This window comes from Pseudorasbora parva, chromosome 25 (assembly GCF_024679245.1).
Source record: "Pseudorasbora parva isolate DD20220531a chromosome 25, ASM2467924v1, whole genome shotgun sequence".
Classification (NCBI taxonomy): domain Eukaryota; kingdom Metazoa; phylum Chordata; class Actinopteri; order Cypriniformes; family Gobionidae; genus Pseudorasbora; species Pseudorasbora parva.
The window spans coordinates 24,629,715-24,651,375 of NC_090196.1; the positions used below are offsets into that span (position 1 = coordinate 24,629,715).

At 38.0% G+C, this 21,661-nt stretch overlaps 1 protein-coding gene across 1 annotated transcript in view; it reads right to left on the minus strand.

Moving 5' to 3' along the window:
• Positions 1-15,558, minus strand: part of akap13 (A-kinase anchoring protein 13) — a 122,880-nt gene extending 107,322 nt beyond the window's left edge. Inside the window, exon 1 of the mRNA XM_067436452.1 lies at positions 15,192-15,558. The gene's annotated coding sequence lies outside the window, so the exon portion shown is untranslated. The remainder of the gene's footprint in view (positions 1-15,191) is intronic.
• Positions 15,559-21,661: the final 6,103 nt, after the last annotated feature.

Genomic DNA, 21,661 nt, shown 5'->3' on the forward strand with positions numbered 1-21,661 from the left:
AGGAAGTAAAGAACAACAACAAAAATCAGATGTACCACAGTCAGTTGAAACTGAAAGGTGGGGCCCTTGTGTAATGGAGAAAGGGCCTTTGTGTAGCAACTATCGGCCAATTAAAAGCCAACAATGCTTTTTACCAAGTCCACGAGGTGAGCATATAGAGATAGGGCTTAGTACGCCATTGTTAGTAAACAGGCCGTCTCTGAGTGCACAATAACGGCAAACCAGCACCACCCAAAACTCACAAGGTCAATGAACTTCAATAATCGCAAGCTTCAACATGCAAAAAACAGGACTCTTACAGTCTTAAATGCATTACTCATAATGAACTTCAGATTGTACCATCATTTAATTGACTAAAATGCAGGCTGACAAAAACAGTTTAAGAGTTTAAAAAGTTCCGCAACTCTTGATGGCACATGCCCAGTAGAGGAGATGGGTCAATACTGCATGTTTGTACACAATCTGGCAAACTTTTAAGGACAGAGCTGCAAACAATTATATCGAACTACCACAGCATTCTTGTCTGGTGTTCGTGGCTTTTAAAGAGAGCATTCCAATGCTTCCTGCTAGTTTCTCACTGGTGTCTACATTAAGATGAGAAGATTCCCTAGATAGACAGGTATGCTGTCAAGATCTTGAGGAAAAGCGAATGTGACATCTGTCGAAAAGGCAAGGAGGGATCTTAAATGAATATATAGATTTTTTTCAATTATAAAAAATGAGGACTAAAGGCCCTAAAACACTCATGGCAAAGTTAGGGCTGGGTATTGTTAAAACTCTTTTGATCCAGTGCCAATTTTGATACCTCAGTTTCGATACCGGTTCCTAACGATACTTTTTCCAATACCAAATTTAACCAACTAGCAGCACAAGCTAACATACATAAAGTGGTTGTCAACATGGGGATGCATTCGGTTTAAGTATTGAAATTGGACTTATCTGTCAAGTATTTCCCCGAGCGCGATTGTCCCCCCTTTACTACTCCCTCGCTGGCCTGCACTCGCACTTGGACTAAACGTACCAGGCTGGAGCACGCTTACGTCATTCATGATGAAACTTTTTGTTTTGAAGAAGAACAGAAGAAAAGCTTTTCACTAACAGACTGCCTAACAGATTTATCATTTATGCAGCGATTTTCGCTTGACAGCACTGCACTTATCAGAAGATTATAACGGAGACAGCTGACTTTAATGGAGGAATTTACAGCTTTACTCACAAACTACAATTCATGTTAATCAATAAGGTGATAAGCAGGACAGTTATAAACCTAAATATACTTGATTTGATTGAAAAGTGTTTCCAAGTAGTAATAATCTGGTGTTTGCTGTCGTAATGATGACCGTAGCGCACCGCTGTTGTGTGCTCTGGCGTGGTTAGCGCTCACACTCGCTCGAGCCCAAACGAATCGCACTAGGGCTGGTCAAACGAAGCGTGCCAGGGCACAGAACGGAGCGATCACACTTCATCAAACGAACCGGGCTTTGGGGCTCAAACGCGCTCAGGCACAGTGTGAGTACACCGCCGCCTTTGGTTCCAATACTCTTATCGCATATGTTGCACTTTGCTGACTCAGGATCTACTTTTTTTTTTAAAGTGTAGCCACACTTTAGACTTCTTTGGCATTGTAAACGACGCAGTAGAACAAAACAACTACACCCGTGTTGTGTCTAGTCTAGTGTGACTGCGAGTATCTTCATAAATCCTCCCCGTCACGTGGTGGTGGACAGCCAATCGACCGCTGCTTTTGGTCCTTACATGCAAGAATACTAGAGGCTCACACACAGCCGCTTGGCTTTTGGAACCGACAGATAAATAATTTTATGTGTACCATATGATTTTAAATCATTAATCTGTACCATTTAGGGGGGAGTAAGTGATAATCAATCCAATAATGTAGAAACGTAGCAAAGTAGCTACTAGCTAACTTTTATGGTGCTTTTGCATACCAATGTATTAGCATGGGAGAGTGACCAGCATTGTCTTCTCCTTTTCTGTTCTATGAAAGAATAAAAGAAAGTGATCCAGGTTTGTAACAAGATAAGGGTCAATAAACAATGACACTATTTCTTTTTTGGTGAACTATACCTTTAATGTTCCAAGAAAATCTGACATATTGAGAATTTACCGATTATAAAAACAGAGGAAACTATTCTGACGTGTGCTAGTGGAAATTTCAAGCTTAAATGGTACGTTGGAAGATTACTTATTTATAAGCAGCAGACACTGATTCTTCGTCTCGCTGTAACCAGACAGACTCGGTTCAAGGCCAGAGAGCTTCATTTGACGAACCTCTGACAGGATGATTCCACAAGGGGTATGTGACCCACAGAAGATTCCGGACGAGCCGTTAAAATGCAAAACTAAGCTGTGCCTTCCGCTTCCGTGCCGTCCCCAAAGGAAGACTAAGTGCAGAGGTCTGCTTTATCAATCTAACATGACTGAAGCATTGATTCAATGATTTATTCATTGGTTTCCCATACTGCTTAACATGCAGAGTGTTTTCTGACCTAAAAACGGATACACTAGATCCACACATCCAGGGTCCTGCAAAACCAAAACTCAGGTTAAGGCATCTGAATAGTGTCATATAAATGTGACGTCAGGGTAACACTGATGCTTTAATTTGCCAAGCAAAGTCCACCAATGTCAATATTTGTCCTCTGGTTTTCAGGTAGGCACATTTTAAAATGTAATTTGCATTATGTGATGTGTGTGCACCATTTCACATATAAACATTTCAGTGAATCCTGTTGTCATACACATACAAAAAATTACCAGGGCTGTATTTGGGTTTGTTGATGTGACATGGTTTCGTGATCATGGTAAAAATTTATATAATTAGTATTTTCATAGTTTAAAATGCAGTAAATGGTTAAACACCTTTTTAGCCCCTTTCACACTGCACGTCGGACCCGCAATATTCCCGGAACATTGCCGGGTCGCCTTCTGTGTGAAGGCAACCACGTCCCGGCATTGATTACCGAATTCGACCGGGGTCGGGGACCTAGTAACATTGCGGTATTCGACCCGGGACGAGCGCTGTGTGAACAAAAGCCGAAACTAATGCCGCAACGTGTACGTAGTTATCGTGCGACTCCTAGAGCTCGTTTTTTCAATAATACAACCCTGCAGTGCCAGAAGAACTAGTCGATGTTTTAAACGCAGAGAGTGTTCGCATACAAAAGAAACTAAAATTAAACAAGCAGAAATGTGCGCAAACTGGACACAAGTCGAGACCACGGAGCTCCTTACTATCCGCGCTGAAGCTGAGATCGCTCGCCATTATACGTCACATCCGGATGTCACGTGTCAACTCGTTCTGGGACCGTTACGGGTTGTGTGTGAAAGCGCACATATTACGGTATTTCGCTGGCAGTGTGAATGGGCCAAATCTAGCGGCCCGGGAACAAATGCCGGGTCGCATTATCCGTGTATTTGCCGGAATCGCAGTGTGAAAGGGGCTTTTGTCGAACATGGACCTGGTGAAATAAAAACTGCTTTGTATTTAGAATATTTAATATTTTTGAGCCAAATCTCAAAATTGTCTTATGGTGTGACTGTCTCAAGCATGGTTCAAAAAATTCCAACTTATAAAAATTAAAAAGAAAAGCATATAGATGTTAATAAATACCTCAGTCATAATCTTAGAAATGTGTATATTTTAGTAAATGACAACAATTGCATACCTGTTTAACTGATTGCATTGTATTACTTTTTGACTACTTTTCCCTAAATTTCTATTTTTTTTCTAATTTGTAATCATTAAAATTTTATAAGTAACTAATTTAATAACACTTTTTGGTAACTGTAACTAATGATTACAGTTACATTTATTTTCTAATTGAATTATGTAACTGTTACATGTAACTAGTTACTCCCCAACACAGGACACATTTCAGTAAACTTTTCAAAAAACAAACATCGAAAGATTTGACAAAGTTAGTAAGCCTTATATTATCTCATACATAATATGCGGTTTTCTTCATAAGTGGGGTTGAACAAAAACTTTTATAATAATAATTTTTTCTGCCCTTTTGTCAACTACCCATTTCACAAAAGCATCTAAGCTTGGTGCCTAACTGGTTTCTACAATCCATTTATGATCAACGCTTTTGGAAAACCAGAAGATCAGGAAAAAGTCAACATTCTAAGGGATGTCAAAACCAATATTACAGTAATTGGAACAAAAAAGTGACATTTGCAACAACAAAAAAATGAATGTAAATTTTTGAGAAGCAATTCAGAACAATGATTACATAAAAGTAGTGTTCACACAATAGAGCATAACCCCTATGATAACGCAAATATAACCCAGAATCCTAAATTCCAATGTGAATATCTAGAGTTTCATAAATGTACAGCAAAGCAGTCTGATCGAAGAACATGCTTATTTAGGCTTCCCAGAAGGAAGTGGCCTGCTGGATTATGAGTCAAGGGGACCATAAAACAAGCCTCATTAAAGGCAATTTTCGACACATATTCAGTAAGATAAAGAAGATTAAATCTTCCCAGACCAAAACCCACACCCAAAGACTAAATATAGTCATTTTACAGTAAGAATTCTCCAAACGCTTGGTGCTGAGTACATTCCACTGAGCTGAGGACAATGCTGAAAATCTTGGAGAGATTAAGCCAGCGGCTGAAAAAAATGATAAAAATGTTCAATCTTTTCTTCATTAAAATACTTCAGACTCAAACATGGACATTCCAACTGACGACAATGAACAAAGAAAAACAGAAACAAATGGCCACTCACTCAACGCTTGCTTCAAAGACAACAAAGGCAATAAAAAAAAACTATGAAGACTGACATTTGTTTACAGTCTCATTCCTTATCCGGAATCTGAACCTTTCTAAGCAGCTAAAAGGCATTCTGTGCTATTTAACAAGTTCAACATCCACAACGAATATTGAAAATTACTTGATAAATGATGACAAAAAAAAAAAGACCTAAGGGCGTGGATTTTGCGTATCGCCATCATGATAACCATCAACGCTCCCAGTAGACGTTATTCCAATTCGTGGCAATCTGTCCAGTCACCGAAACCAACTGCACAAATGAGCCAGAAAGTTGCAGGAATGGTAGCAAGAGGCTGCAAAGTGCAAGAGTCCTCACAGGAAACCGGCCAGACGCACATCACCATTAAAACTGCAGATGTGCGCTCTTATAAAGAGGTGTATGTTTGCACGAGGAACACTAGGCCCTGCCTGCGCAAGAGGTTAATGACGGTCACATCCAGCCGCACAGCTGATGTCCCAGTTTCACTGTAGACACACACGATCTATTGTTCCAATGCGTAGAGCTGGCTGGCAACATCTAACATAGGGAATTGAGCAGAGCTGAGAGGTTTCAATTTTAGAGCTGATTTGGTTGATATTACTCTTCAGAACTAAAAAAAAACAGAAACAGCATTTGCAACCAGTTTCAATTCCATATTTTGGCGCGTTTCTGACATTTTTGATGCCAATATGATTGCTTCAGTTCAGGTTTCCACTCACTAGCATCTTGACGTTTTCATGTACATTAATGTTGTTACTTTCTGTTGTCCATTGCTGTTTTTACTGGAAAGCGCCTTGTGCTCCTTTTGGTTGTTGTAAGGCTAAGGCACTATATAAATAACATTTTATTGATTGATATAAAGATAAATGTACTGCATTAATTGAACAGATTTTTCTGTATTTATTTTATCGTGTCCTTCATGTGTATTTTGAATTTAGCACTTCATTGTGTTGTGTTATAGGGTTAGTTACTGGATAATGTCTGGGTAATGAGTTGCCAGAACTTTCTCTTATGTTATGGATTTACTTTTTAAAGTGTGTGTCAAACTTTACCTGCATACAGTACTGCATTTATACAATATACTAACGTAAAGCTATATATTAAACGGTATATTAAAACAGTTATGAATCAGCGTATTGATGTCACGTGATTTCAGCAGTTTGACACGCGATTCGAATCATGAATCAATCTGCTGATTCATAACCGTTCAAATCTTTATTTGAGGATTGAAAACAAACCTGGAAGAGAAGACAATGCTTAATAAAGTCATAGTTTTGGGGGGGTTTTTGGACCAAAATGTATTTTCGATGCTTCGGGTTCTAACTAACTAACTGATGTCACATATGGACTACTTTGATTATGTTTTAATTCCCTTTCTGGACATAGACAGTATAGTGTGCATACACTTGCATACGCTCTCAGACAAAATATAAAATATCTTAAAGGAACACTCCACCTTTTTTAGAAACAGGGCTTTTTCAACTTCTTTTCTGCATTTAGATATATGGACAAATGCATTTTTTTCTAGTTTGGCAGGGTCGCTAGCTTAGCTTAGCATAATGAATGGAATCCTATGTTGCCAGCTAGCATGTCTAATGAATGGAATCCTATGTTACCAGCTAGCATGTCCAGATTAAAAGTGATCCCAAAAAAAACACCCACCTAATTACTTCTTGTGGCCTGCGTATTCACAACGAGTACAAATAGCGATGCAGACTAGGCGATTTCCTAGGCAGATGTTGACTTGGGACTATATTATGGGGAAGCACAAGCGAAGCACTGCTTCTTGGGCGCAGAGATATCACGGCTCTCATCCCCACGTCCTCCTGCTGTCGAGCGATTGCAATGTGTTGAGCGTTGAATAAACAGGGCTTATTCAACGCAAAGAAGCTGAATAAGCCCTGTTTCTAAAAATGGTAAAGTGTTCCTTTAAACTGTGTTCCGAAGATGAACGGAGGTCTTGCGGGTGTGGAACAACATTAGGGCGAGTCATTAATGACATCAATTTCATTTTTGGGTGAACTAACTCTTTAACCTTATCAACGAAATTGCCTTTTCAGAGTTAGAACATGTTTTTAGATTCAGACAAATACTTTTTCTTTGGAATAATGTGCTTTAAGGAATCATGCAAAAGAAGACTAGGAACATCAATTACGAAAGTAAATAAGGTAAAATTGAGTTCAAGTTGTCTTTAACAATGCAATTTGTGTGCATGTGTGTGTCTGGTGCAAGCAAGTAACCCACTTCCGCAAAACTCAGCGTGCACTGACGACCTCAGGGTAGATAAAAGATAAAAGATAAATGACGTCACACAGAAAGGGGAGCGCCAGGTCACTTGGCAGGTGTACGACAACAAAGAGAATAGTCTTTGAAAGCACGTACACACATGCAGTCTTGGAGAAAACACACCGTGCTTCCTGCACATGTCAGGCACACTCAGATTGACACTAATGAGGCACTTTCAATCTTTGGTTACAGCTGACAGACCAAACAGTTCTTCTTTGCTGAGCAATTACATAATGCCCTTACTGTAGTATACCACAGTACTCTGGTGTAGATTTTCTTGAGCACAGAACTGTGGCAAAAACATTACTGGAAGAGTTGCATCACAAATGTTTTTCTAGAGCTACTTTTAAAAGTTATCTATTGTTGAACGCTCAAAAAAAAAAAAGCATTGCAGAGCAAAGTTCGGGAGCACACACACTGAAACTTTCAAGTGGTTTTCCACACAGCAAGAGAATCGGGACAAGGAAGAAAACACTTTCCAAAACGTGACTGTTTCTCTCCATAAACAAACTACTAAAACTACTTAGGCTGACTGCTAAAACCAATCAATCAAGTTTCATCTAGCTGACGATGTTCTTCATTGCTCAAAGTGAAAACAGCATGCTGTACATGCGATGCAGCAGTTAAAAGCAGCTCTTCCTGTAAAAAACAAAATATCTGACATTTCTGGGCAAGCAATGGATGTTCATTGGAACGGTCTTGTTGTTTGAAAGCTACTCCAAACCAGTTGAGACGGAGAGGCTGGACTTTCCTCAAGTATGTGCTGAATCAGAACACGTTCTGCCTGGCCACTTTTATTAAAGCAGGAGGCCCAGGAGACTTGTGATATCTGTTCGCTGATGGAAGCACTTAAAAACTGAGAATTAACCAAAAGATAGCAGGCTGACTACATTGGGAAAGCCTGGATTTATATTACATATATTCATATATCGATTTCTCATCAACACAATCCTTAAAGAGTTAGTTCACCCAAAAATGAAAATGCCTCTCATGCTACCCTAAAGTCGTTTCAAACCCGTAAGACCTTCGTTCATCTTCGGAACACAAATGAAGATATGTTTGATGAAATCCAAAAGCTCTCTGACCCCTTCATAGACAGAAACTTAATTAACACTTTTAAGGTCCAGAAAAGTAGTAAAGACATCATTAAAATAGTCCAGTGGTTCAACCTTAAAGGAACTGTATGTAAGAAATGTATTTAAATTAATCATAAAATGGCCCTTATATGTCAATAGACATTAAGAAATCATGTTAATTTCAAATACTTCTATCACTGACAACAGTAGTCCGGCCAGGATATTGTCATTTAAAAGTTGTTGTTGCAGCCCTCAACTGATGTTGATGTTGACATGTTGTGTTTTGGACTGAAGCTCCGCCCTCCACATATCGACCAATCACAAAGTCAGCAGTGTTTCTGCATCCAGGTTCCCGGCTCTGCTCTAGTTACCACAGCTACAAACGTTCCTGCTGGATCCTGCAGCTTATCTGGACACCTCGAGTCAGGGGGAAGGGGGAGAGGGGATAGTGATTGCAGTACCAGTTTTGGCCACAAACTTACACTTCCTTTAAAGGGTTAGTTCACCCAAAAATGAAAATTCTGTCAATAATTACTTACCCTCATGTTGTTCGACACCCGTAAGACCTCCGTTCATCTTCGGAACATTGACACCAATGTCATTTTCTCTCTCACGACCCATAAAAGGCACTAGACGTCGTTACAAAGCCCATCTCACTACAATGACTCTACAATAGTTTTATGAAGCGACGAGAATAGTTTTTGTGTGCAAAAAAACAACAACGAAATAACGACTTGTATAGTGGATGGGCTGAATTCAAAACAAAGCTTTGAACCGTTATGAATCAGTGTATCGATTCATGATTCATGTGTAGTCAGATGGGCTTTTAGCAATGTCTTACAGGTGTCGAACGACATGAGGGTAAGTAATTAATGACAATTTTCATTTTTGAAGCGATGAGAATCATTTTTGTGCGCAAAAAACGAACAAAAATAAACGTAGTATAAACAGTGTAGTGTTTCCTAGTTCTATGATAGAACGCCTCGTGCACATGCGTCTTGGTGCTCACGTGATCAGCGTCGGCCAACGGTAAGCCGCCGTTTTGGAAGCGCTGCACAGTTTACACTGCGTCAACAGCGTTTGTTCAATAAAGTCATTATATTTGTTGGTTTTTTGCACAAAAAGTTCTCTTACCACTTCATAACATTAAGGTTGAACCACTGGAGTCACATGGACTATTTTAACCACGTCTTCACTTCCTTTCTGGGCGTTGAAAGTGTTAGTTAAATTCCTGTCTATGGAGAGGTCAGAGAGCTCTCGGATTTCATCAACAATATCTTTATTTGGGTTCTGAAGATGAACGAAGGTCTTATGGGTTTGGAACGACAGAGGGTGAGTAAATAATGACAGAAATTGTATTTCTGGGTGAACACGTCTGGAAAACATTGACACCTACAGCCCCCTCTCTGATGAATTAAAGGTGACAAATGGCCCCCTCTTAAACTGCTGCTCCAAATGCAATTTGGAGAAACCACACTGTCTAAGGGTGCGCTTACATTTGTAGTTTGGTTCTCTTGCTTTGGACCAAGCCTGCTTTACTCTTGTTAAAGTGAGAGTTCACCCAAAAATGCAAATTTGCTAATGTTTATCTGCTTTACCCCCAGGGGATCCAATGTGTTTGTTTCTTCAGTAGAACACAAAAGAAGATTTTTTACTCCAACCGTTGCTCAGGGTGTTTTTCTATGAGAGCCACTATGGAAAAAAACACATAGACATACGAATATATATATATTATATATATATATATATATATATATATATATATATATATATATATATATATATATATATTAAACAACACAGTGCCTCGTGGCGATATATTGATGTCTTAAGACACAAAATGATCCGTTTGTGTGAGAAACCAAAGAGTATTAATATAATTTTTTAACTCAAATACAACACTATGTTCAACAGCCATCCCCGTTCCATCATTACCTACAAGTGAGGCCAAATTACACGATATGGCGTAGAGATACATGCAAGAGATCACTTCCGCTGCTTGTATCCCATTGAGATATGCCGTATCTTAACCTCACTTGCCAGAAGTGATAGCACAGCAGAGATGCTCACAAGTCTCTGAGCTAGAGTCCAAGTCAAGTCTCAAGTCTCTGGGCTCGAGTCCAAGTCAAGTCTCAAGTCTCTGGGCTCGAGTCCAAGTCAAGTCTCAAGTCTCTGAGCTAGAGTCCAAGTCAAGTCTCAAGTCTCTGGGCTCGAGTCCAAGTCAAGTCTCAAGTCTCTGGGCTCGAGTCCAAGTCAAGTCTCAAGTCTCTGGGCTCGAGTCCAAGTCAAGTCTCAAGTCTCTGGGCTCGAGTCCAAGTCAAGTCTCAAGTCTCTGGGCTCGAGTCCAAGTCAAGTCTCAAGTCTCTGGGCTCGAGTCCAAGTCAAGTCTCAAGTCTCTGAGCTAGAGTCCAAGTCAAGTCTCAAGTCTCTGAGCTAGAGTCCAAGTCAAGTCTCAAGTCTCTGGGCTCGAGTCCAAGTCAAGTCTCAAGTCTCTGGGCTCGAGTCCAAGTCAAGTCTCAAGTCTCTGGGCTCGAGTCCAAGTCAAGTCTCAAGTCTCTGAGCTAGAGTCCAAGTCAAGTCTCAAGTCTCTGGGCTCGAGTCCAAGTCAAGTCTCAAGTCTCTGGGCTCGAGTCCAAGTCAAGTCTCAAGTCCAAGTCAAGTCTCAAGTCTCTGAGCTAGAGTCCAAGTCAAGTCTCAAGTCCAAGTCAAGTCTCAAGTCTCTGTGCTCGAGTCCAAGTCAAGTCACAAGTCTCTTTATTATAATAAGTCTCTAAGTGTTGCAGCACGTACGGCGACCCATCCAGGCTGCGTAAAACACTGCAAAGCTATATACAAGGAATTCAAAGCATGTAATATGTTATTTTATATACATACCGTAACATATTAACATACCGTATCTATTAACATACCGTATCAGCTTTGATTTTGTTATAACGTTAAACAGCCTATTGCAACATGACAAAAACACCAAGAATGCTTTACCTTTAAAGGGATAGTTCACTTTAAAATGAAAATTCGGTCATCCTTTACTCGCCCTCAAGTTGTTTCAAACCTGTATGAATTTCTTTCCTCAGCTAAACACAAGGGAAGATATTTTGATGAATGTCAGTAACCAAACAGTTAACTGGAGCCATTGACTTCCATAGTAGGAAAAAAAAATACTAGATAATATCTGTATTTTGCCTTAGCATGAACGCACAGTACAGAGCAAAAATTTAGGTTCAAATTTTTGAGACAAACGAAGACAAATGTAACAATCAAATTACACTTCTTATAATGTTTTTTCAAAGTAGGTCATTTTAGGCAGTTTTTAATAACGCTGATTTCATTTCAAATGTTCGTTTTTTAAATAAGTATGGTTTTAGTTATTTTATGCTATAAAAACGAGGGGGTGGGACATCATGATTGACGTGATTAATCACGATGAATCCATTTGGAACCACTAGTTCCCAAATCTGTTTTTATTGTCGTTTGCATATGTTGTGAATGTATTTTTTCTGTGTTTTTTTTTTTCCTTTTCTTTTTTCTTGTGAAGCACTTCAGGCCAATGTTTGATGTTCATAAATAAAGTTGATTGATTGATTGATTGATTGATATTCATTTAAATAACATTTCATGATATCACTGTACTGATCTAATAAAACTTTTTTTTAATCTTACCAACCCCAAACTTTTGAACGGTAGTGTACTTAGCATAAGCAGCTGCAACAACATACAATCTATGTGCGGATATTGTATGTCATTTCATAGGCCACTGCTGACTGGAGGGTAAAGTACAGCGAGAGCTGGAGTATTTTTAAATATTCAGTTTTGAATATGCAGAATCTGAACAAACCCACCATGCACATACCTTAACAACGGACGAGCCAAATTGGAACCATCATGCAAAACCTCATCATGCCTTTTTTTGGTCAATGATGACCACCAACATAGATTAGATTATGAATGTTACTGTGGCGCAATCTTTCCTAAATGATCAATCCCCCAAGAATTCTAATCAGTCAACTCGGTACTGAACTCAACGCGAAACATCTACCAAAGAAGCTAAAACTGCCTTCTCTGTAATGGGATACAGATGAACCCTCTTGGACTTCTTCTGGCAGTGGATTTATCTCCATAATCATTTGCGGACACTTTCACTGTTTGACAACTATGTTTTGATAAAGGCACAAGCTCGAAATTCAGAGGAAAAATGAAAACGTTGCCATTTCTTTTTTATGCCGTTAAATGCTTAAGTGTGTGGTTCATTAAGGTGGTAAATACCTTGAGAGTACTGAGGAAATTAAAAAAATCTGCAAGGTTATTAGATTTTCTATCTGGCCAACAGAAGCAAGATTTCCATAAGCAATTCCAAAAGGAGCAAACGTACAATATACAAAAACCTTTAAATCAGATGTTCTTAAGTCGAGAGTACCTGACAGAAAGGGGAAAATAATGCAAAGAATAATAAATGTGCAAATATCATGCACAGTTAGGATAGCAAAATAAACTGTGTTGTATTTGACTTTAATATTAAAAAAGGTTGTTAACTTTTGAGCAATAATCTATGTTGGTACTAACAACATCTGAAGTAAAACTAACTGAAAACCACTGCTTTAAATGAATAATAGAGAAAGGCTGGGAATAACAGACGAACCAATACAAAACACACCCTGGGAATTCCAAAGCTTCTAGACATAAGAACAACAATCTGAGAACCGTGGAGTTTTTTCCCATAAAATGCAATGGACAATTGTATGTTTTGTAATAGTGTTCACTTATGTTTACTATACTACTAAAGTCATTTTCAAATGCTACAGTTTCCTGCAACTCAGGAGGAATCACTAATGCATTAACAACTAATGACAGTCAAGTCCCATCTGATGAGATGAATTTACATACAGATGCATGCAAATATCTTCATGCTTTGAATATGGCTCTTTTGAAGACAAAAGACTCGGGTTAAATGTTAACACAGTTTATATCAGACTGCAGAATAATTAGAATAACAGTACTGAGTTCTGGTCTATTGACATAAACATGCTATATTGCTCAGGGGCCGGTTATTTCACCCAAAAATGATATTGATGTCATTAATGACTCCCCCTAATGTCGTTCCACACCCTTAAGACCTCCGTTCATCTTCAGAACACAGTTTAAGATATTTTATAGTATTATAAAATATTTTAGTCCCAGAGCATAAGCAGTCTATGCACACTATACTGTCCATGTCCAGAAAGGGAATAAAAACATCATCAAAGTAGTCCATATGTGATATTAGTTGGTTAATTAGAATCTCTTGAAGCACCGAAAATACGTTTTGGTCCAAAAATCACAAAAACTACGACTTTATTCAGCATTGTCTTCTCTTCCATGTTTGCTTTCAAACAGCAAATTAAGATTCATATGGCCACAAATCAGTGAATCGATCAGGATCGCATTCAGATCGCTTTATATAGGCTATTTAAATTAATTTAAACAAACTGCCTATTAATGATTGATTAACTAAAATAATAAATGTGTAATTAAATAAGGGTATAATAATTACATAAATTATATCTAAATCATTCAAAATTATTATTATTATTATAAATAAACATTGTTAAAAGCCAGACGCTTTAGCCTTTAAAAACCATTTGCTATGTAGTGACCTTTAATTTAGAGTAGAAACAGGGGGAGTGACTTTATTGTATCAGAGGTGTGTCACTTTACTCACAGCTGATTGGTCCAATTTCAGTTTAAGATCTCTTATCCAGAACATAACCTGGCCCAGAACAGGTTAGCTGTGGAGTGTAAGTTACAATGGCGATGAACACAGCTAAAGCCAAACCACTTTAATGGTACCTAAAACCCAGGATTGGCACAAATTAAGCTTAAACATATCTGACTAGCCAGCTTAACCGGCTTCATGGTATAGGCCCCAGGTGAGCTCAGATCAACATCAAAATGCACGATCCTCCAAAAGACACCTGACCTCCAATAGCTCAAATGCTTTCGTTTAACTTGTTTATTTGACCAAAGAGAAAACTAGACAAAACAAAAGCAAACATAACTCAAACAAATAGCAAAAAAACATAAAAAAGTTAACATAAATTGCAATGAAATATTAAATTAAATTAATGTAATAAATGCATGAAAATGCAATAAATTATTATATATATATTTATATATAAAATATAGAAATAATTATATATAAAATCTATGTGTGTACAGTGTATAATTATTTATATATAAATACACATGCATGCATTTATGTATATATACACACACACATAATAATAATTACACACAGTGCACACATATATTATGCTAAGTAACTGCAAAAAATATATAAAAAATAAAAGTCCATGCTGGAAAGCTGATAGTCGTGTTTTGGAACATGATAGTTTTAAAGTTGGTCCAAAACCACCATCTGGTCATACCATCTTAAGGTAGTCAAGATAATTTTGGTCGCTGGTAGACCAGATAATGATTTATCATGCTATATTATGACTGATTAATATATATATATATATATATATATATATATATATATATATATATATATATATATATATATATATATATATATATATATATATATATATAAGCTATTGTGACGAAATATTGTAATATTATGAGTATTTGCAGGCCATAACTAGATAAAGTCCATATTGGTTTTCTATAAATAACAATTAATTATTGAAGAACATTGTGAATTTGGTTTGAAAATTAATATAGCGACAAGTCAAATCCTCTTCGTTTATTCGGAATTATACACATATACTTCACCAATCATCTACACCGTTCTCGGAATAAAATCGTCAGAAATCTGAAAAGTACGTTTATTTAGATATGGCAAGCGTGGTCTCAAAACTAGCTCGATCAACTAAACCAGCTCCCAAGTTCCATACATTTATAAGCTGGATCTACCAGCAGGGGCTCGCATCTTGTTGCGGATAAGAAGTTATTATGATTCACATAAAACATAATTTGTACTCAAAACACAAATCCTCAAAAACCAGCTAACATCACATTGACTACACAATTACTTTACAGCAGTCATGGTAGGAAATGTAAGGCTCTCTTACCTCGAACGCTGCAGTGCTCAAAGCGTGCTTCCCTCGTTCACTCTCATTCCCTTTAAACGCTCACAAAACACCATCCAACATCGTGCCCAACGAGTCTTTGGCTGGTTACCGCAAACACACCGATATGTCCTTCTATTCCACTAGTTGTGCAATGAACGCAGCGAAACAAACTACCACGTTACAACGTTACGCTGCAGCGTTTGACTGGAGTAAAAACACGTTCTAAAATTCTCACAAACAAACCGCTTGTTAAAACGGTGCAACTTTTATTCTACGCTGTTTATGTGACGAATGTAAAAAGTCTCAGCATGTAGAGACACAAATCACTTGTTACAGTGTAGCAACTTCTATTCTTCTAGTCCGCATGCCTCATAGGGCGGGACCAACAGTTAGTGGGACTCTGTGGGAGCTATGAGCTGTCTCTCACTAACCCTAACCCTGCCTGTCGCGTGCTCGACTGTGTATTCAGTCAATAATCTTGAATAAAACGTTTATTCAAACTCATGTATGGCTCTTTAAGTAGGTTTCAAATTTCAAATTTCACGAGTATATATTTCAAGATATGACTGCGGTGTTTAGGATCTAATCAATTTAAATGTTTTATTTATTTATTTATTAGTTTATTTTATTAATGCATATTTATAAGTGATGACTCACTTAAAAGGCATGTTGATGAACGCCAATTAGATTTTTGTTCTATGTTTCAGAACAAAATCTAAGTGCCAAATAAAAATGTATAAAATGAATGTGGCTGACCTCTTGTGGCCAGTCCTAATATTACAACTCTTATCAATATTAAAATGTGTCTATCTATCTATCTATCTATCTATCTATCTATCTATCTATCTATCTATCTATCTATCTATCTATCTATCTATCTATCTATCTATCTATCTGTCTATCTGTCTATCTGTCTGTCTGTCTGTCTGTCTGTCTGTCTGTCTGTCTGTCTATTCTTTTAGTTATGTAGTTCTAATAATTCCCCTCTTTATTTTCACACTTATTTCCTCTCCTTTCTGACAGTGCTGCAGCTCAGATGAAAGATTGAGACCCAAGAGTCTTCTCTGGTTTCACTGCTAGCACGTGTCTGTTGTCTATAAAGGGCTCTGGTGATTTCTTTGGGTTTTGAATGAATCAAGACTCATTTCTCTCTTCTCTCTCTCTCTCTCTCTCTCTCTCTCTCTCTCTCTCTCTCTCTCTCTCTCTCTCTCTCTCTCTCTCTCTCTCTCTCTCTCTCTCTCTCTCTCTCTCTCTCTCTCTCTCTCTCTCTCTCTTTGGGGTATGTCTTGGGTTAAATAAATAAGAGAGCATGAGGATCGCTAGCTCCGGTTCCTGTCATGCTGGGCTGCTCCAGAACACACTGATCTCAGAAACTCGCTGCCCAGAACAGACCCACAATATGCTTTTGAATGTTTGTGAACTTCTGGTGTGGCCAAGATGGTAAAAAAACAACAACAACAACAACAACAACAACAACAACAAAAATGTGTTAGTATAATTTGTATATACCCCCAGTTTTATGTTTGAGATAAAAGCTACTTAAATGTCCTAATTGAACTAAGGCCTAATCCTGGCCTTATCTAAGCCCTGGCTGTGAAACCATGCAGGCCATGATGTGTTATAATGTATAATAGCCTAAATTATTATTATTTTGGGCAACTGAAACTGGGACTTCTATTTTATATATATATCACTGTAATATGGTTTTGTACATTGTAGTGATCTATTTTTTCTTAGCTGGAATCTTAAGATAATATAGGCCTACGAGTAAAACTATTAAACCATTTCAATTCAAATGAATATTTTATATCCACATAATTATTTATTCGGTGAGTGCATGTAAAAATGCAATATGCAAAAATGATTATTCCTAAAAGCAATTCTTTAGATATGGTATTAAGATATTTAGATATTAAGTTTAGCAGAAAATGTGTATACAATTCTCATCTCAGAAATGCTGACACTGGCTAAGCTGTTAAAGAAAGGATGCGGAAAAGTATTAATTATTCATATTTGTTCTCAATTGTTCTATTTTTCATGGCTTTGAACACAGTTCTTCGGATATTTTACTGTACTGTAGGCCATGTATTTCAAAAAAGAAAAGAAAAAAAAGAAAAGAAAAATTCATGCACCTGTAGTATGACCTGTAGAGGACGCTGTTGACCAAAGAATATGATTAGTATTTTTTTTTGTTGTTGTTGGAATGATGTTAATTTTTGATTTATGTATAAAATACACTTACGTATTTAATACGAGTATTTAATTTAATTACTTTAAATTATGTGAATAATCTGTGTCTTTCCAAAGCAAAAACTAGAATAGAAGACCTTGTTCAAAAAATGACTTTTTTTGTGTAAATGTAAAAATACTGCTATAACACTGATTTTTTTATGTCAGTTTTAAAATGTTTATGCAATAATACAGCTGCATAAGCTTTTCACTTAAGACGGAAATATTCAAATATGTTTATGAATGTATTGCTCAAGCATTTGGTTTGTTTGAAACACAAAAGCATCCCAATCTCCATCACCATTCCTCCTCTCATTTTGTATGACAAATGTCAGGCAGAGCTTGTGTACTGTCACATCAATATTGCTGAATTATTTAGCTGTTAGTGGCAGCCTGCGCCTTCACCATTCAGAAAAGATTTTACTCAGGCAAGTGTGATTTACCCTTTAAATGATCATTTAAAACATCTGTCTCCAGAGCTGCTGCAGTGGCGATGACAGACGATCAATCTGATCCCCAGGGGGAACCATTTACATATGCATTTGTTTGTCTATAAAATGTTAATATGTACGTGTAGGCAGTGTGTCTGTTATATAGTGTGTTTTTACACCACAAATAAAGCAAAAGTAACCGGGTTTGAGTTATTAATGCTGTAAGGGAGGGTCCTTGGAGTGTGTGGAGTGCTGTAGTGTGTGCGTGTATGAGTGTATCATTGCAGGGGCTGACAAGATATATGTGCACTGCTGTAAGCATGGGGAAGGCCTCTCTGATTAGCATTCAGTCCTTGCACAGACTGCATCAAGGAACTCCACGGCCAGCCTCTCTCACCCCCCCTTTTCTGCATCATTCTCTTGGACCAGAACCCCTCAATACAAAACAAAAGGAACACCTTGTGTGCTAAAGAATTTCGGCAACAGGTAAAATAAATTATAAGGTTATATTTTCTAAGTTGCTAGAGCAAAGAAATTCAAACAACATAAAGAAAACAAATCAGTGCGCATGAAGGAATTGTAGATGTTATCTGCAGAATATTTATTAAAGAATATTTTCTTTGGCATCCTGGTGCTTTTTATCCACCCCAAGAAATTGGTCTTTAACACACCTGTAGCATGACTTCAGATAGATGGTTGAAATGCACATTTTAAAATGTAATTTAAGCATTATTACTCCAGTCTTTAGTTATATGATCTTTCAAAAATCATTTACTTATTATTATTATTATCAGTGTTGAAATATCAGCTTTTTTACATTTTGTTTTTCAGGATTTTGATTAACAGAAAGTAAAAAATAATTTGAAAAAGAAATCTTTTAAATATTATACATTTATTTATACCGTCATTTGTGGTTAATTTTATGCTTCTTTGCAGAATAAAAGATTCTTTAAAAAAATCCTTCTGACCCCAAAACAGTTGTCTCCGTTTATAGTGCAATGTAAAAAAATAAATAAAAAAAAATTACTCATAATAAATGGAAATATTCCTACTTGTTTTATACTGAAAACTTATATTTTTAAAATACAATTCCAGTTTCCCTCAGGCTTATTTTTTTAAAAAGCGGGATATGCGATTATAAATAATATTTCTCATTATTAATCTCGGGGCGGTGCTCAGTTGAATGGTGTGTTCAAGTCATGTCACAAAGATCGTATTTACAACTGAACGCACATGAACGCCACCACAAAGTCCTAAATACAAGTGGGAAGCTCTGGATTTTATTTAAGCCCTGATGTTTACAAATTAATTAAAAAAAGCTAAACACATCTAATGCACATTTTTGTTCTTCATTTTTGTTATTTGAAAGAATTTGGTGCTTTCTATACCGAGAAAAGACAGAACATTTATTTTTGTCTCATGGGGATGAAAGACAACAATCCCCAGAATGCTTCACTGCCTTACGAGGCCACTCCCAAAGCCACCGCTACTGAATCACTTTCACTTTCCCACCACCGCCTTAATCTTCAAAAAATGTTCAGTTAGAGAACAGACACTACCATTAAACGCTTAACTTTTAATAGGAATTAATTTGAGAAGTTAAAACACTCACTTTGCTCCACCGGCCGCACCGTTTACATGAATGCCTGCAGCTGCGAGCTGAGCTGTGAGTGCGATCCCACTCCCCACGTGCGAGTTGAAAACTTCTGGAAATGGCTCCTTCTGCTGGCTGTAGTCTTTAGCCTCTGGCCAAAAAATGTACTGATAACGCAAATTGACGATATTTGCGTCACCGGAGTAATTTTTCCAGCAATAAATTTTTTGGAACGGGGGTTCAGTTATTTAAAGGTGGGGTGAAACACTCAGTTTCAGTCATTCTCATGTCAATCTTGAGTACCTATAGAGTAGTATTGAATCCTTCATATCTCCAAAAAGTCTTTAGTTTTATTATATTTATAAAAGAAATATGGGCTGTACCGAGTCTTTCCGGGAAAAAACGAGCGCCTGGAGGCGTATCGTGTGGGCGGAGCTAAAGAATGACGAATGCGCAAAGCGGCGACGTCCTCAAGCATGGAGAAACCCTTGCTATCGATCTCAGCTAATAGATATGATCCAGAATCGAATTCGGAGGCTGAAATAGAAACAGCAACAGCAGGACGTCCGTCTCTGTGGTATGTACTGTATTTAGTGGCCTGTCAACATTTGTGTGTCTTTACTCGCAGTTTATGAGGACATGATTCGGTTTATGGACTATTGTATGGGTCTATACCTTAGCAGTAGCAAGCAAAACGGTTTTGCACGTCAGACTAGTGTAACGTTATACATAGAACAGCAATGAAGTCCGTTAGCGCATTTGAATGACGAAGCACGCCATCGTGTCGTTTACGGATGTTTACTCATGCGACGATAAGCAACAGCACAGCCATTTGAAGCAGTTTTACTCACCGGCTGCTTCCAAAGCAGGACCGAACTTTTATCGCTGGGACCGCTCCGTCAAAAACACACTTCTTGGAGTGTGGGGATCCACTTTGCGATGCGATGTTGTGAAGCTTCACGTCATTTCTGCGTTCAAATCGGTTCAAATGCAGCGCTGCCTTCCCGGAATGCTGTGCTGAAGCGTTGAAGTCGCTTGATGTCAAAGTGGAGGAATGAAGTGGAGCGCGGCGCGGACTATAACCGACATAAGTGTTCACGGACGACTGAATCTGCAGCTTGAGAGCAGTGTTTACGGGTTACGAGCATTTCCTCTCTCGCTCTACTCACGCGCGCGCACCCTACCGGGAGAAGAGCCTGTACGGCCCATACAAGGACCTTCCGGTCTATTAACGTCAAGTCGAGCCATACTTGAAAAAAACTCTCCGAATTTTGTGAGAAACCGGAAGGAGTATTTTTAACACAGAAATACTCCATCAAACGTCCAACATTAGTTTTTGAAACTTTGTCTATGTTTAGGATGGGAATCCAAGTCTTTAACAGTGTAAAAAGCTCAGTATGCATGAAACGGCATTTCACCCCTCCTTTAAATATACTCCAAGGTTTCTACTGATACAAAGCCATATGCTAATCGCTGAAGTAACCCTTTAAAATTACCTTTCATGTAGTGTGTAGCATAGTTCTAAGTGAATCAAAACATCCTGCAATGTTTTAAATCTAAAAGTCTATATAAAGTTGTGTCTCAAATGTAAGAGTCAATTGAACAAATAGGGTTTTTTTTACAAATCCCAAGCCATTTTATTGTGACATCAAGACATGAATACATATAAATACAATTAGACGACTTAACTTATTATATTTAAGTTAAGTCGTCGGTTATTGTAACCCCTCCTGTTCAAACTGCCCGCTCCAAGCGGGACTCGAACCTGGGTCCGCAGCATAAGAGTCAGACACTCTAAAGGCTGCAACCCCTAGTGTCAGTCTCTGGAGCATCTCTTGAGGTCAGCGGAGTGAAGTTTACTCGCACAACAACTACTAGCTCTTTTAAACTCACCCCCCTAAACCTCACTACCATCCTGGTCACGGATCCAATGTAACCCCCTCCTGTTCGAACCGCCCGCTCCAAGCGGGACTCGAAACCCCGGTCCGCCAGCATGAGAGGTTAAAGCTAAAGGCTGCACCCTAGCGTCAGTCGCCTGAGTCTCTTGAGATCAGAGGAGTGAGGTTAGCATAACAAAACAAAAAAATCTGGAACAAATCACCTACCCTGCCTTTAACAAACACTTGCTTTTATACTCTTGTGTACTGTATGTTCATTTTTTGTTCTTTCTTCTTTGTTCGACATCTTTGCTAAATTCCGCAATGTGTTTGTGTATT